Source organism: Entelurus aequoreus, linkage group LG03 (genome assembly GCF_033978785.1).
Source record: "Entelurus aequoreus isolate RoL-2023_Sb linkage group LG03, RoL_Eaeq_v1.1, whole genome shotgun sequence".
NCBI classification, from domain to species: Eukaryota; Metazoa; Chordata; class Actinopteri; order Syngnathiformes; family Syngnathidae; genus Entelurus; species Entelurus aequoreus.
The window spans coordinates 17,696,433-17,711,438 of record NC_084733.1 but is presented as its reverse complement, the minus strand read 5'-3'; positions in this window follow the sequence as shown (position 1 = coordinate 17,711,438).

Genomic DNA, 15,006 nt, shown 5'->3' with positions numbered 1-15,006 from the left:
CTATGTGTCATACTTGATCATTTCGCGATATTGCCATATTTTTGCTGAAAGGATTTAGTAGAGAACATCGACGATAAAGTTCGCAACTTTTGGTCTCTGATGGAAAAAAAGCCTTGCCCCTACCGGAAGTAGCGTGACGTAGTCAGTTGATGGCCTCCTCATATTTTCCTATTGTTTTCAATGCAGCTAGAGCGATTCGGACCGAGAAAGCGACGATTACCCCATTAATTTGAGCGAGGATGAAAGATTCGTGGATGAGGAACGTTAGAGTGATGGACTAGAATGCAGTGCAAGACATATCTTTTTTCGCTCTGACCGTATCTTAGGTACAAGCTGGCTCATTGGATTCCACACTCTCTCCTTTTTCTATTGTGGATCACGGATTTGTATTTTAAACCACCTCGGATACTATATCCTCTTGAAAATGAGAGTCGAGAACGCGAAATGGACATTCACAGTGACTTTTATCTCCACGACAATACATCGACGAAACACTTTAGCTACGGAGCTAACGTGATAGCATCGTGCTTAACTGCATATAGAAACAAAATATATAAATCCCTGACTGGAAGGATAGACAGAAGATCAACAATACTATTAAACCGGGACATGTAAATACACGGTTAATGCTTTCCAGCCTGGCGAAGGTTAACAATGCTGTTGCTAACGACGCCATTGAAGCTAACTTAGCAACCGGACATCACAGAGCTATGCTAAAAACATTTGCTATCCACCTACGCCAGCCAGCCCTCATCTGCTCATCAACACCCGTGCTCACCTGCGTTCCAGCGATCGACAGATGCGGTCGGCGAGACGGAGGAAGTTAAGGTGAGTTCGCCGGCTAACGCGTCTGCTATCCATCTCTGTTTTCCTGGTTGTGTTGCTGTAGTTCGCCGCTAATACACCGATCCCACCTACAACTTTCTTCTTTGCAGTCTCCATTGTTCATTAAACAAATTGCAAAAGATTCACCAACACAGATGTCCAGAATACTGTGGAATTATGAGATGAAAACAGAGCTATTTTGTATTGATTCAATGGGGTACCGATACTTCTGTTTCACTGGCTACGGCACGCGCATACGTCATCATCCAAAGGCGTTTTTCAACCGGAAGTTTAGCGGGAAATTTAAAATTGCACTTTATAAGTTAACCCGGCTGTATTGGCATGTGTTGCAATGTTAAGATTTCATCATTGATATATAAACTATCAGACTGCGTGGTCGGTAGTAGTGGCTTTCGGTAGGCCTTTAATTAAAATTTTTATGCTAAAAATGACACTTTAATTTGAGAAAGTTGGAATGATATCGGGGAAACAAAACAACCACTAAGCCGACGCATGGCACAGCATAAACGGGCAAACTCTTCAGGCCAAGACTCAGCTGTCTACCTGCACCTCAGGGAGAAACAGCACTACTTTGAGAACAAAAATGTACAGATTCTGGACAAGGAGGACGGACGGTAGGAAAGATGAGTGAGGGAAGCCATCTATGTGAAGGTTGAAAAACCGACCCTGAACAGAAGAGGTGGTCTGCGACACCACCTGTCTACCACATACAACACTGTCCTTTCAACCATTCCAAAAAGACTCTGCAATTTAGGCTGCTTCTACACTAAGCCGGCTAAGATTCTCCAGGGTAAATCCCACCTAACCGTGTCCTTGTCCACATACACACAATGCCGTCATTTAAGACCCCCTACATCCCCTCCGTCTGCCTGTGCAACGCGACCTAGTACGCATGCGCGGAAAATGTGTACGTCATAGACACCTCCAGTGTTGCTTTGTGTGCAATTTCTTAAATGTAACTTATCTGAACAATATCCAGTGTTGTGGTATTTCAATTAACTGGAATCCAGTCTGATGTGGGGCCTTATTGTAGTGAATCACACCTGAGCCATCATAAATTAATCAAATCTTTAATGGACAATGGCGGAAAAAACTGATACAGTCTGATTTGCCAGTCCAAATGCATTCGCTGTTTTCCGTAGTCTTCCCTCGACGGCCAGGTAATACAAAGCACACGCTACCTTTTTTATCACATCCACGGGAGCCCACAGTCTTGTTGTCTCTCCTTCAACAAATGGACAAAGTTTTTCGGCAAGTAGAATCACAGCTGACCCGGACATTCGAAAGTTCTCCTGCCGTCTGACATGTGTTGTATCCGAAATAGCTGCAATCGTGCGTTTCCTTCTCTTAAGGTATTCATGTGTGATTTCCACAAGCGTCTGTACAGACGGAAGGAGAAACACGGGCATGTCTGGATGACTCGCCTCCATATTTCCAGAGGTTAGCTCCGAGTTACGAAACAGGTTGTTATGAAGTTGTCTGTGGCGCGTTCTTTCTGACGTCACTTCCTGTGTGGGTCGCGGTCTTTCTGACTTCAATTGACAGGCTGGCATGTTCTATGTAGACTTTAAAAACAAGGTAAAAAAGGTAGCAACGAGTGGTAAAGTTGGAATAGCAAGACTGGCAAGACCATGAATTGGTTGACATAATTCTAGTGTGGTCTGCAAGGGTACGGCAACACCTACTGGGACAAACTCCCCCAGATGTTTGTCCTTTTCGGGACCTAAATCAAGGAGATGCTCTTCCTGATGAACCGCTCACTGTGCTTGTCGGCCATGTTGGACGGAGAATGAGTTGAGGCCGGTGAAGGTAGAGCGTGAGATGGTGAAGAAAGCACACGAAAAAGACAGAGAGTAAGAGAGAGAGAGAGAGAGAGGTCAAGGATTGTTTTACAAACAGAATTCCTTAAATTAATCACCTTGTTTGAACAGCTGGTCCACTCAAGACAGGTCGTAACGGGATCCCTACATGGAAGTGCGGATTACAGACACGGATTCTGGGGAAAAATATTAGCTGTCAAATGTTGCGGCCGAGACGTGCGGGGAGAAGGCCCCCGCTTCCTGGTGCTGAGAGAGCCGCAGTCAAGGCGGGGGTTTGTTAACATGGCTCCCTCAGGACGTGGCCTGCGAAGAAGGCAACATTGCGGCCGGGTGGACCCGGAGCCAAAGGGGCCAAGGGGGGGATGGATGGGGGTGGTGTCCCTCAGGGCAGAGCCCAATGTTGCAGCCCGGGAAAGGGGTTCAGATGTGCGGTCCAGGCCCGTCCGTGCATGGGATTGGAAACTTGGGGAGAACCCTTTGTTTACATTTATGAACATTAATAACTGGGATTATTTGAAGAAGATGTTTATTATGGATGTCTCTGCAGGGCCCACCATTGACGTCACACTTCACATATGCTGACTTTGTAAATAAAGTAGAAGAAGAATAATGATTGCAGCATTATGAGGATAAAGACAATTTAAAGGGGTCATATTGTGATGTTTTTTCTACATTTAAAATACTTCCTTGATTATGTTTTACAGATCATCTTCAAGCCGCTTTCTGCCCATCTCTTCGGGATGCGCCGTTTTGTGGGCGGTCTTATTTACGTGGCTCTATTTTGACGGCGTCTTCTCCCCGTCATCTTTGTTGTAGTTTTTAGAGCGAGTCTACTTACAGATATAAGTTAGAACTAGTGTTGTCCCAATACCAATATTTTGGTGCTGGTACCAAAATGTATTTTGATACTTCTTTAAATAAAGGGGACCACAAAAAATGGCGTTATTGGCTTTATTTTAACAAAAAAATGTATTGTAAATTAAACATGTTTCTTATTGCAAGTTTGTCCTTAAACAAAATAGTGAACATACAAGACAACTTGTCTTTTAGTAGTAAGTAAACAAACAAAGGCTCATAATTTAGCTGCTGACATATGCAGTAACATATTGTGTCATTTTCCATTCTACTATTTAGTCACAATTATGAAGGACAAGTGGTAGAAAATGAATTATTAATCTACTTGTTCATTTACTGTTAATATCTGCTTACTTTCTCTTTTAAAATGTTCTATCTACACTTCTGTTAAAATGTAATAATCACTTATTATTCTGTTGTTTGATACTTTACATTAGTTTTGGATGATACCACAAATGTGGGTATCAATCCGATACCAAGTCGTTACAGGATCATACATTGGTCATATTCAAAGTCGTCATGTGTCCATGGACATATTTCCCGAGATTATAAACATAACATAAATTTAAAAAAAAAACGAAAGCAGATTTTGTGGTGGTAAAAAATATTGATGTAATCATAGTAGTATCGACGAGATACGCTCTTGGGTGGGGACGTGTCCCAAATATGATTCATTAGTATCGCGGTACTATACTAATACCGGTAAACCGTACAACCCTAGTTAGAACTATACTTTGTATTAGGGATGTAAATCTCTTTGTGATGGACGATTGGATTCACATTGCGATACATGGATTGCGATGCGATTCAAAAATGTTTTGTTTATCAAACAGAACGATTCGATGCGATTCGATTTAGTGTATGAACGATTCGATATCATTCGATTTGGTGTATGAATGATTAAATTCTATGGTAAACATTTACATTACAAAAGAACAGAACATTCCTTCCTGTTCATACACGTCCTCTAACCTCATGTTAGAGGATAAATAGTTAGGACCTTGCCACCAAACTCTCAGACTAGATCTGTCCAAGCTAAGTCTATGAGCATGAACTGAGGAAAACTACTCGGATGAAAGACTAAACGTCCGAAAGGCTAAATGTCCGGTCGCATCGGTTTATCGTTAACAACCAAATTTTGTATTAGAAATGGCAACAGCGGAGGATGAATGTGTGTGTACGATCCAGTCTTGCCCACAACAAGAGGATAGGAAGAAAAAGGAGCTTACTGACTATAGCATTGCCCGACAATGGTAGACTCGCGCAAAGATCTTAGGGTACATTTTGACCATGTATGAATAATCTGCTGATGTCGCCAGTCCGAACAACGTCACAGGTTGTGCAAATTCTAAACAGCTTGTTTGGCGAAAGTATAAAAGGGCGGCAAGATTATTTTATAAATATCTCAGCATGGTTTGATTTAAAATTTGGCCTGGAGATGGCGAACCTCCTTGGCCACTCGTTGTACTAGTGAATTAATTTCAAGTCCGAAAACAGATTCTACGACGGGCAGATGAGGCTAATGGGGAAGAGGATTTACATTTTTTCCAGACTTTACTCCGGTCGTAGCTCGGAGACGAGCTGCCTTTGCTGCGGTGAAGAGAAGGCTGCATTCATGTCCCAACGTGAGGTTGGGTCTTCTCTTCCCGGCGACATTGCAGATCACTTTATCCAACGGCCAGACCTACAGATTCCATGATCCAACAAGGGCGGCAGACAAGGTAATCATCTCAAACCTTCTGATCACTTGACACTGAGGAGACGATGGATAGGACAGACTTACCAGTCTTAATTTTTGGTAAAATGGTAAATGGGTTATACCTGTATAGCGCTTTTCTACCTTCAAGGTACTCAAAGCTCTTTGAAACTATTTCCACATTCGCCCATTCACACACTGATGGCGGGAGCTGCCATGCAAGGCCCTAACCACGACCAGTCAGAAGCAAGGGTAAAGTGTCTTGCTCAAGGACACAACGGACGTGACTAGGATGGTAGAAGGTGGGGATCGAACCAGGAACCCTCAGGTTGCTGGCATGGCCACTCTCCCAACCGGGTCATGCCGTCCCCAAATCAAGGGGAGTTGCTACATAAATCTGTTCCTTTTGTGCAATTGGATAGTATTTCTGGTCTCAATGGGAGGTATGTTATTGTCACGGGCCAGATTTCCAACACCCCAGGAGCCCTCGTAAATGTTTGTGCTCCCAACTATTAATCAATCAATCATCCATCCATCCATCCATTTTCTACCGCTTATTCCCTTCGGGGTCGCAGGGGGCGCTGGAGCCTATCTCAGCTACAATCGGGCGGAAGGCGGGGTACACCCTGGACAAGTCGCCACCTCATCGCAGGGCCAACACAGATAGACAAACAACATTCACACTCACATTCACACACTAGGGCCAATTTAGTGTTGCCAATCAACCTATCCCCAGGTGCATGTCTTTGGAGGTGGGAGGAAGCCGGAGTACCCGGAGGGAACCCACGCAGTCACGGGGAGAACATGCAAACTCCACACAGAAAGATCCCGAGGCCGGGATTGAACTCACGACTACTCAGGACCTTCGTATTGTGAGGCAGACGCACTAAACCCTCTTCCACCGTGCTGCCTATCAACCAATCAATCAATGTTTATTTATATAGCCCTAAATAACAAGTGTCTCAAAGGGCTGCACAAGCCACAGCGACATCCTCGGCTCAGAGCCCACATAAGGGCAAGGAAAAACTCACAACCCAGTGGGACGTCGATGTGAATGACTATGAGAAACCTTGGAGAGGACCGCAGATGTGGGTGACCCCCCCTCTAGGGGAGACCGGATGCAATGGACGTTGAGTGGGTTTGACATAATATTGTAAAAGTCCAGTCCATAGTGGATCTAACATAATAGTGAGAGTCCAGTCCATAGTGGGGCCAGCAGGAGACCATCCCGAGCGGAGACGGGTCAGCAGCGCAGAGATGTCCCCAACCGATGCACAGGCGAGCGGTCCACCCCGGGTCCCGACTCTGGACAGCCAGCACTTCATCCATGGCCACCGGACCTGTGCCCCCCTCTCTCCCTTGTGGAGAAAAGAAAAGAAACGGCAGATCAACTGGTCTAAAAAGGGGTCTATTTAAAGGCCAGAGTATACAAATGAGTTTTAAGATGGTACTTAAATGCTTTTACTGAGGTAGCATCTCTAACTGTTACCGGGAGGGCATTCCATAGTACTGGAGACCGAATAGAAAACTATGACGATGACACCTTTTTAAATCGTCTTTTTCTGAATCTCCCTGACTTGTCAATGTACTATTTTAATTTTAGGAGGAGACTTTAACTGTTGGCTCGATCCCCAGCTTGATCGCTCATCACCCAAAACTTGCCCACCATCAAGGTCCGCTAAGGTAATTCAGTCTTCCTGTTGAAGGCACCACTCCTTCTTCTCTAACGTCCATCATACTTTCACCCGCACTACTTTCTAGTTGATGATAAATTACTTTCATCTATATCTATATTCACATATGATCAAATTGTTATCTCTGATCATGCTCCAATTTAAATGGATGTACCCGTTGAAAACCAGACAACCACACACCATGGTGTCTAAATATACGATTACTTTTAAATGAGGACTTTGTGGATTGTTTTGCGTCTCGAATTGATTTTTTTGTGCTCTTGAACAAGACTCTCGGGACGTCGGCTTCTGTGCTCTGGGAGGCGCTGAAGGCATACATTAGAGGGGAGATAATATTCATTATGAGTTATGAGAAAAAACTCAAGAAGAATAAATGGTCTAGTTTGACACAACGCATATCTCTGCTAGATAACTTGTACTCTGCCTCTCAAAACCCAGACACTGACTGTGCTACTGAACAAATGCTTCGTTCAAGATCTCAGTTCTATGAACATGGCGATAAAGCTAGTAAACTATTAGCCGATATCAGCATCCCCATTATATTCCGCATATTCAATCTGATTCAGGTAGAGTTATGGATGATTTTGAGATCAATAATGTATTGAATTATTTATATGTGTCCCATCACTCATCTTCTAATTGTTTCACTCCTGAGCAATGTTCCCTCTAATTGTTCATGTGTGTGAGCAAACGCAAAAACTCCCTGAGCATTCAGTGGAGCCCATGTGAGCAACATCAGACGTGCACACTGTGGCTACACCAGCAGCACACCGGTCCCAAACCTGACTAAATAACAAGTTCAATCTCCATCCATCCATCCATTTTCTACCGCTTGTCCCTTTCGGGGTCGCTGGAGCCTATCTCAGCTGCATTCGGGCGGAAGGCGGGGTACACCCTGGACAAGTCCCCATCTCATCGCAGGGCCAACACAGATAGACAGACAACATTCTCTTATTATTATAATCAAATGACAGCAGTCACATTTCCATGAGATTATTTTCTAATGTAAGTGTTTAGGCCCACTTACAATGACAATAACAAAAAATATTGTTTTTTTTCGTGAACTGTGTACTTGTATTGTTTGTCTGGGTGGAGGTCCTGCTTTGGAAATAATTTGTAGCCCTTTCAGACATTGCATTTAGTTCCCATTAAAACATTCACATGTTGCACAATGAGATGTAAGCAGGGGATCATGTGTACATTCCTGCAACTTCCTGTTTGTAAAAAAATATATTTTTATTAGTATTTATTTAATATACTAACAGCATTTCATGATTAATATTTATAAATTAGGATTCCTAATAAATGACACTAGAATAAGCACACATTTGATTGGTAAATCATAGTGTAACGACATGGAATGACACTTTATGTGTGGTGTTGGAGTTGTCCGACTTTTTGTGTGGCTGTAAACGCATCACTGGCTAAGTGCCATATGTGCATGTGTTGGCGCAAGTGAGAAAGAGCGAGCGGCTGCTGTTGATATAACAAAGTTGCTTTTGGTCTGGTTTGTATTGCAGAAAATGACCACTTTTGCTAGATATAATTTTTTTTACTAATGTTTTGGTGATGTGTTCATGGCCGACAATAAAGAGTTTTGCTCAGTAAAGTGATGGATGGAATTCATGTCCTCAAAGCGTCTCGACAGACGTTACAATATTTGAACAAAGATGACGAAAACTGTTTTCTCTGTCGTTTCCGTGTGTCGAAAATTGTTATGCGCTTGTTTTTTTATTTGATTTTGTGCGTGGCATAGATTTGCCGTGCGCAGAGGACGCTAGAGCAGTGCGCAATTGCACAGGCGCGCACCTTAGAGGGAACGTTGCTCCTGAGCTTGATCATTTTTTTGCCAATCTGGACACAAAAGGACAAAATCACGGGTTCAAGCGGTCGAAATTAGTTTCCTCCGCCGAGTGGCGGAGATAAGCTGAGAAGCTCTGCCTTCCGGGAGGAGCTCAAAGTAAAGCTCTTTTCAAGGACCTTCTGCAAAAAAAGGTAGTCAAACATCATCACCAGTATTCTAGGGTTTTTAATTATCTGCTGCAAAACACAAGGTTTTTTTTCAACTGAACTTGAATTGCCCAAATGACAATAAAGAGAGGACCTAAAACGAAACCTTGAGGAACACCACAAGTAGATCTTAAGAAATGACTACTGACTGCATCTTAAGTAAATAAGTTACAGCAACTCTCACATTACGAAACAAATGTGTATCCGACAACAAAAAGGAGAGGACTTAAAGGGGTGCCTTGAGGAACACCACAATAATGAGGCTGTTTTTCGTCAGACTTGACTCTTTTTGTGTGCCCTCAAGGAAGAAGAGACCTGCCTGGACAACGGTGTAAAAAAAAAAAAAAAGACTTCAAACATCTGCTGGTTGTTGCTTTGAGAGCCCCATAAAGTTTCAAGGCTCACTTTTGTGGCCTTTTTCCGCGCTTTCCCAGTCGGGAAGCGCCCGCTTGCTCGCTGAACCGTGTTCAGTTCAAAGCACGGGGACAAGTTGAAGGAGTTTTTTTGTACGATGATATATAGCGGGCCGGACCACCAGGGTCATGGCTTTAGTGGACCCACTGAGGGACGGTGCATGCCATTAGGCCCACAGTGTTGTTTTGTCTTCATCTTTATACTACTTAGCAGCATTGAACACATCCTTTGAAAGCAGAAACGCTAAAAAAACAATAATAAAGGAGAGAGTCTTATTTAGACACATTTCATCCAACAGGAGACTGGGGGCAGCAAAAAAAAAATGTGGAAAGAGACTGTGGAAAGTAATACTTCTTGAGCGCCGTGTGTAATGTTCTATATTCTCAATGGAACAAATACAAAATGTTGGTGTTGTTTACTTGAGTCATATTGCCATCATACTACAGTCTACACTTATCTCTTATGTTTGACTGCCATCTACTGGTCACACTTATCATTTCACCATGTACCAAATAAAATCGCTTTGAGGTGTGTAAGCAAAACCAGAATTATTCTGTACATTCGGCGCACCGGGTTATAAGGCGCACTGTCGAGTTTTGAGAAAAAAAAGGATTTTAAGTGTGCCTTATAGTCCGGAAAATACGTTGTGTATATATATATATATATTTATTTATTTTTTACAACGAATATATAAGAAATGTATTGAAATGACAACACTTGTGGCTATGCTAAAAAAAATAAAATACATGTGATCTTGCATAAACAGTACATTTTGCCCCAAAAAAACTTTGTGTTATTGTGGTACCTCTGGATACAAGTAGGGATGGGTACAACAAAGTACAACATTTGGTACCCACCCCTAAACCTTGGTAATGGTTTGCTTCCAGCAACACCAGCTCCCCCAGCAGGCACAAGACATTGATACAACGTTGATTATACGTACATGTCCTTTAAAACTGATTTGAAACAACGTTGCAAAATAGTTGTATTTGTAATAATTTGCTTTATTTTAACGAAATATCTTACAGTACATTAAACATACGTTTCTTATTGCAATAAAAGAACAATTTTGTCCTTAAATAAAATAGTGAACGCACTAGACAATTTGTCTTTTAGTAGTAAGTAAACAAACAAAGGCTCCTAATTTTGCTACTGACAGATGCAGTAACATATTGTGTCATTTCTTATTCATTTATGTTGTCAACGTTATGAGGGACAAACTGTAAAAATGTATTATTAATCCACTCGTTCATTTACTGTTAATATCTGCTTATTTTCCGTTTCAACATGTTCTATCTACACTTCTGTTAAAATGTAATAATCACTTATTCATCTGTTGTTTGGATACTTTACATTAGTTTTGGATGATACCACAAATTTGGGTATGGATCCGATACTAAGTAGTTACAGGATCATCATACATTGGTCATAATTTAAGTCCTCATGTGTCCAGGGACGTATTTACTGAGTTTATAAACATAATATACATTTTTATAAAAGGGAAAAAAAGATGTTGTGATGCCAAAAAATATCGACGTGCCTGTACTTGATATCATTACAGTGGATGTTAGGTGTAGATCCACCAATGGCGTTTGTTTACATATTGATGCCGGTGAGCTACGGTGTGTTGTGAACAGGGTTGCAAAGGGGTGGAAAGTTTCCGGTAAATTTCCGGAAACTTTCCGGAAATTTACCACGGGAAGTTAAGCTCGGGAAGTTTGGAAATATTGACCATTTTTTGATTATTCAATTTTGACACTGCCCATGGGAATTAATGGGAATATATGGGAATTAATGGGGAATTACAATAATTATATATTATTGGGCACTTGTTTATATGTTGCTGCATCTTTGTGGCATTTTTGACGTAGCTCTTTGCACAGTATTTGCAAATGTACACCGCCTTTCCGCCTACATTGGTTGGGGTGAAATGTCTCCACACATCAGATGGTGTACGGGGCATTATACTGTTTGTATTTATTTATTCTTGTAAAACACTAATGCGATGCCACACACAGATATAAATAGTCAGCTAAACAACTGGAGTAGTCTTTAAAAATATTTCACTGATGGACAAATGAATGGAAATAGGCTAAATGAATAAATTAACACTCAATCAGCATGCTAAATCAAACTATAACCTACATTCTTGTATGACAACAGAATGGCTAGCAGAACAGAAGGCAGAGGAAACTACACGTTTTGATTTAGTATTTGCCGGTTGAACTTTACACATCACAAAAAAGGTCAACTCGGATCGCTAACGTTGTTAGCATAAATTAATGGGATTTAACATAGAGAAAATTAGCATCATGGCTATATTTACCCCAGTAATATCATCAAAACTTACCTGAATGGATGAAGTCCTTGGGCTCAAATACTAGTGTGGGGGGTGTATATATTTTCAAGTATTTCTTATATATATATATATATATATATATATATATATATATATATATATATATATATATATATATATATATATATATATATATATATAACCGACAAAAGCTGTAACTGCCGCAAGAAACCTGATTGCCCTCTCAACGGGGGGTGCTTACAATCATCAGTTGTTTACCAAGCAAAGGTAATACGCAAGGACATTAACACATCCGACACATACGTAGGATTAACTGAGGGAGAATTCAAAACCAGATGGAACAATCACAAGGCTTCTTTCAGATGCAAAAGACTCCGGAACACTACAGAACTCAGCAAACACATTTGGAATCTCAAAGACAATAATGTTGAATACTCAATAACATGGCAAATTCTTGCATCCAGCACACCTTACAACAGTGGTAACAAAAGATGCAACCTATGCTTAAAAGAGAAACTGTTTATCATATACCGTCCAGAGTTGTCATCCCTCAACAAGCGCAGCGAAATTGTATCAGCATGCCGTCACAGAAGGAAACACCTCCTAGGTAACACATGAGTCAATCACCACGCCCCCACGCCTGCCTGTACCCACCCGCTCTGTGCCCTATATAAACCATGGTATGTGAATGCTTCCATTAAAATCTCCTGAGGATTGAGGAAACCCCTCATGAAACAGGCCTGTAGAGATGAAATAGTCTTGTGATTTTTTCCCCACACATACATATATATATATATATATATATATATATATATATATATATATATATATATATATATATATATATATATGGCAGCATACCCCTTCCCCTTCGAGCTGTCCTGGATGAACTGAAATGATTTGTTCCAATCATTTTGGAACTTGCAAGCATACTTCTTCTTCTTACTCGTCGTCGCCATGTCTCTTCTTCGTTCTTCTGTCGTCTCTGTTATGTTTTTGGACATTACTACTTGCCGTAGTTTTGAAGCAATGCATGATGGGAATCCGAATGTTGTGTGTCAGTGTATTAACGTGCCGGCTGGAATAAACACACGCTGAGAAATAGCTCCGTGCCTGCATACTTTATGGGTTATAGATAAACCTTTGGATAACGGAGACATATATAATAGTCTCCTTTTCAGGTGAGAGAGGACGCTAAAGGCAATATTGTTGTCCGGGTGGAAATCGGTAGAAATGCGGGAGAATGGTTGCCCCGGGAGATTTTCGGGAGGGGCACTGAAATTCGTGAGTCTCCCGGGAAAATCGGGAGGGTTGGCAAGTATGCCCGCAGGTTTGTGGTTTTATTTTATTTCCTAAGGTTTTAACTACAGCAAATGCAGCATGTTTTGTTCTGCCACGGAATGGCGCTTTGAATGTACATTTAATATTTTACAGACCGTTTGTATCTGTCTATCTTGTTGAAGATGTATATGTGCAGAGAAAAGTTCTACATGGCTGAGGGCGTAAGCCAAAGAAAGACGGGATACCGACATTGTCTGCACTGCAAAAACTGAAATCTAAGTAAGATTAAATATCTCAAATAAGGGTGATATTTGCTTATTTTCTGTCTGATAAGATAAATCTTCTCACTAAGCAGATTTTATGTTAGAGTGTTTTACTTGTTTTAAGTGTTTTGGTCCTAAATGATCTCAGTAAGATATTACAGCTTGTTGCTGAGATTTTATGACCTAAATTGAGTAAAACATGCTTGAAACTAGAATATCAACTGTTGCAAAGCTGTGTCATCAACACTCACAAGTATAAAACTACTTTTTTAAAGTAATCATTTTTTATTTCAAGCATTAAAAAAAATCATTATTTTGACACAATTGTGTCTCATAATTAAAACAGATGACGGCCAAATGGACTTTTTGGTGTTTTATTTTCAATGAAACAATAGAAAATACGTACTCATATAGTAGTACAGTTGGCTTAGTACAGCAAACTGACAGTTAATATTTAAACATTTAACATGTGACATTTAAACATTTTTTGAACAGAAATAGTTCATGCACATTCAGATAAATTCTTCAAAATTACAATAAAAAAAAATTTGGCCAGGGGCCGGGCTGTATATATGCGCACTAATTGACTGAAAGAGCACGCACTTGGCGCGATGATGTCATGTTATCGATGGAAAAATGCATTTTTAGACAATATGATTTGCCTGAGCGGCTAGGAGACCCCGAGAGTAACAAGCGGTTGCCTTGTTGCCTTTCCATTAAGAACAATAAATTAGTTTTTAGTGTAAGTTTGCTGGTTTCAAGAAATGTAATGCCGAGCGCATATCATTATGTCAAGATAATGGCACTAGCATTTACTTCATTTAAGAATATTTTTCAACATATTGAGCAAAAAGGTCAATTTTTTTTTTTTTACCAACAAAAGTGCACTTGTTATTAGTGAGAATATACTTATTTTAAGGTATTTTTGGGTTCATTGAGGTTAGCTAATTTTGCTTGTTTTAGAAAGTCTTGACAAGCCGAATTTTCTTGTTCTATTGGCAGATAATTTTGCTTAGTTCAAATAAAATACCCCTAATTTTTGTATGTGGGACTCGGCTGGGTGTGTTATGGACATTTTGGGCATCCCGGGACTTGGGCGGCCGGCGGCGGGACTTGTGGGACTCGAACTTGGGTAGGTATTTTAAAAAATTTTGGGGACTTTTGCCGACTTTTCTCAGGTATTTTGGACACAATTGTTACTTTTGACCATTTTGGCCGCCTTTTCCCCTCTTCTTACCCGCTTTCCTGTGCATCATTGCTGGGTGTGTTTTGGACATTTGGACAAAAATAGTTTCAAGCATGTTTTACTCAATATAGGTCATAAAAATCTCAGCAACAAGCTGTAATATCTTACTGAGATCATTTAGGACCAAAACCCTTAAAACAAGTAAAACACTCTAACATAAAATCTGCTTAGTGAGAAGAATTATCTAATCCAGGGGTGTCCAAAGTGCGGCCCGGGGGCCATTTGCGGCCCGCAGCTAATTGTTTACCGGCCCGCCACACATTCTGGAAATGCTATTGCAAAAATTAAAAAAAACATAAAAAAATGTGGAATGAGGTGAAATCTGACTAGAAAAAGTTGCAATGTTGACACAAAGCTGCCATGCAGGATGTTTTTTTTCTTTTGTCTATCTTTATTTTTATTTTTTTGCCATTGCTCAAAAAAAAAAAATCAATGTTATAATAAATTATTGACCTATTCAAAGCTCCAATTATTTAAAATATTTCACTTTAAAATGTTTTATGTGGAAAATATTGCATATATTGTGTGGTTGCCATATACAAATATCAACGTTTTCTTTGA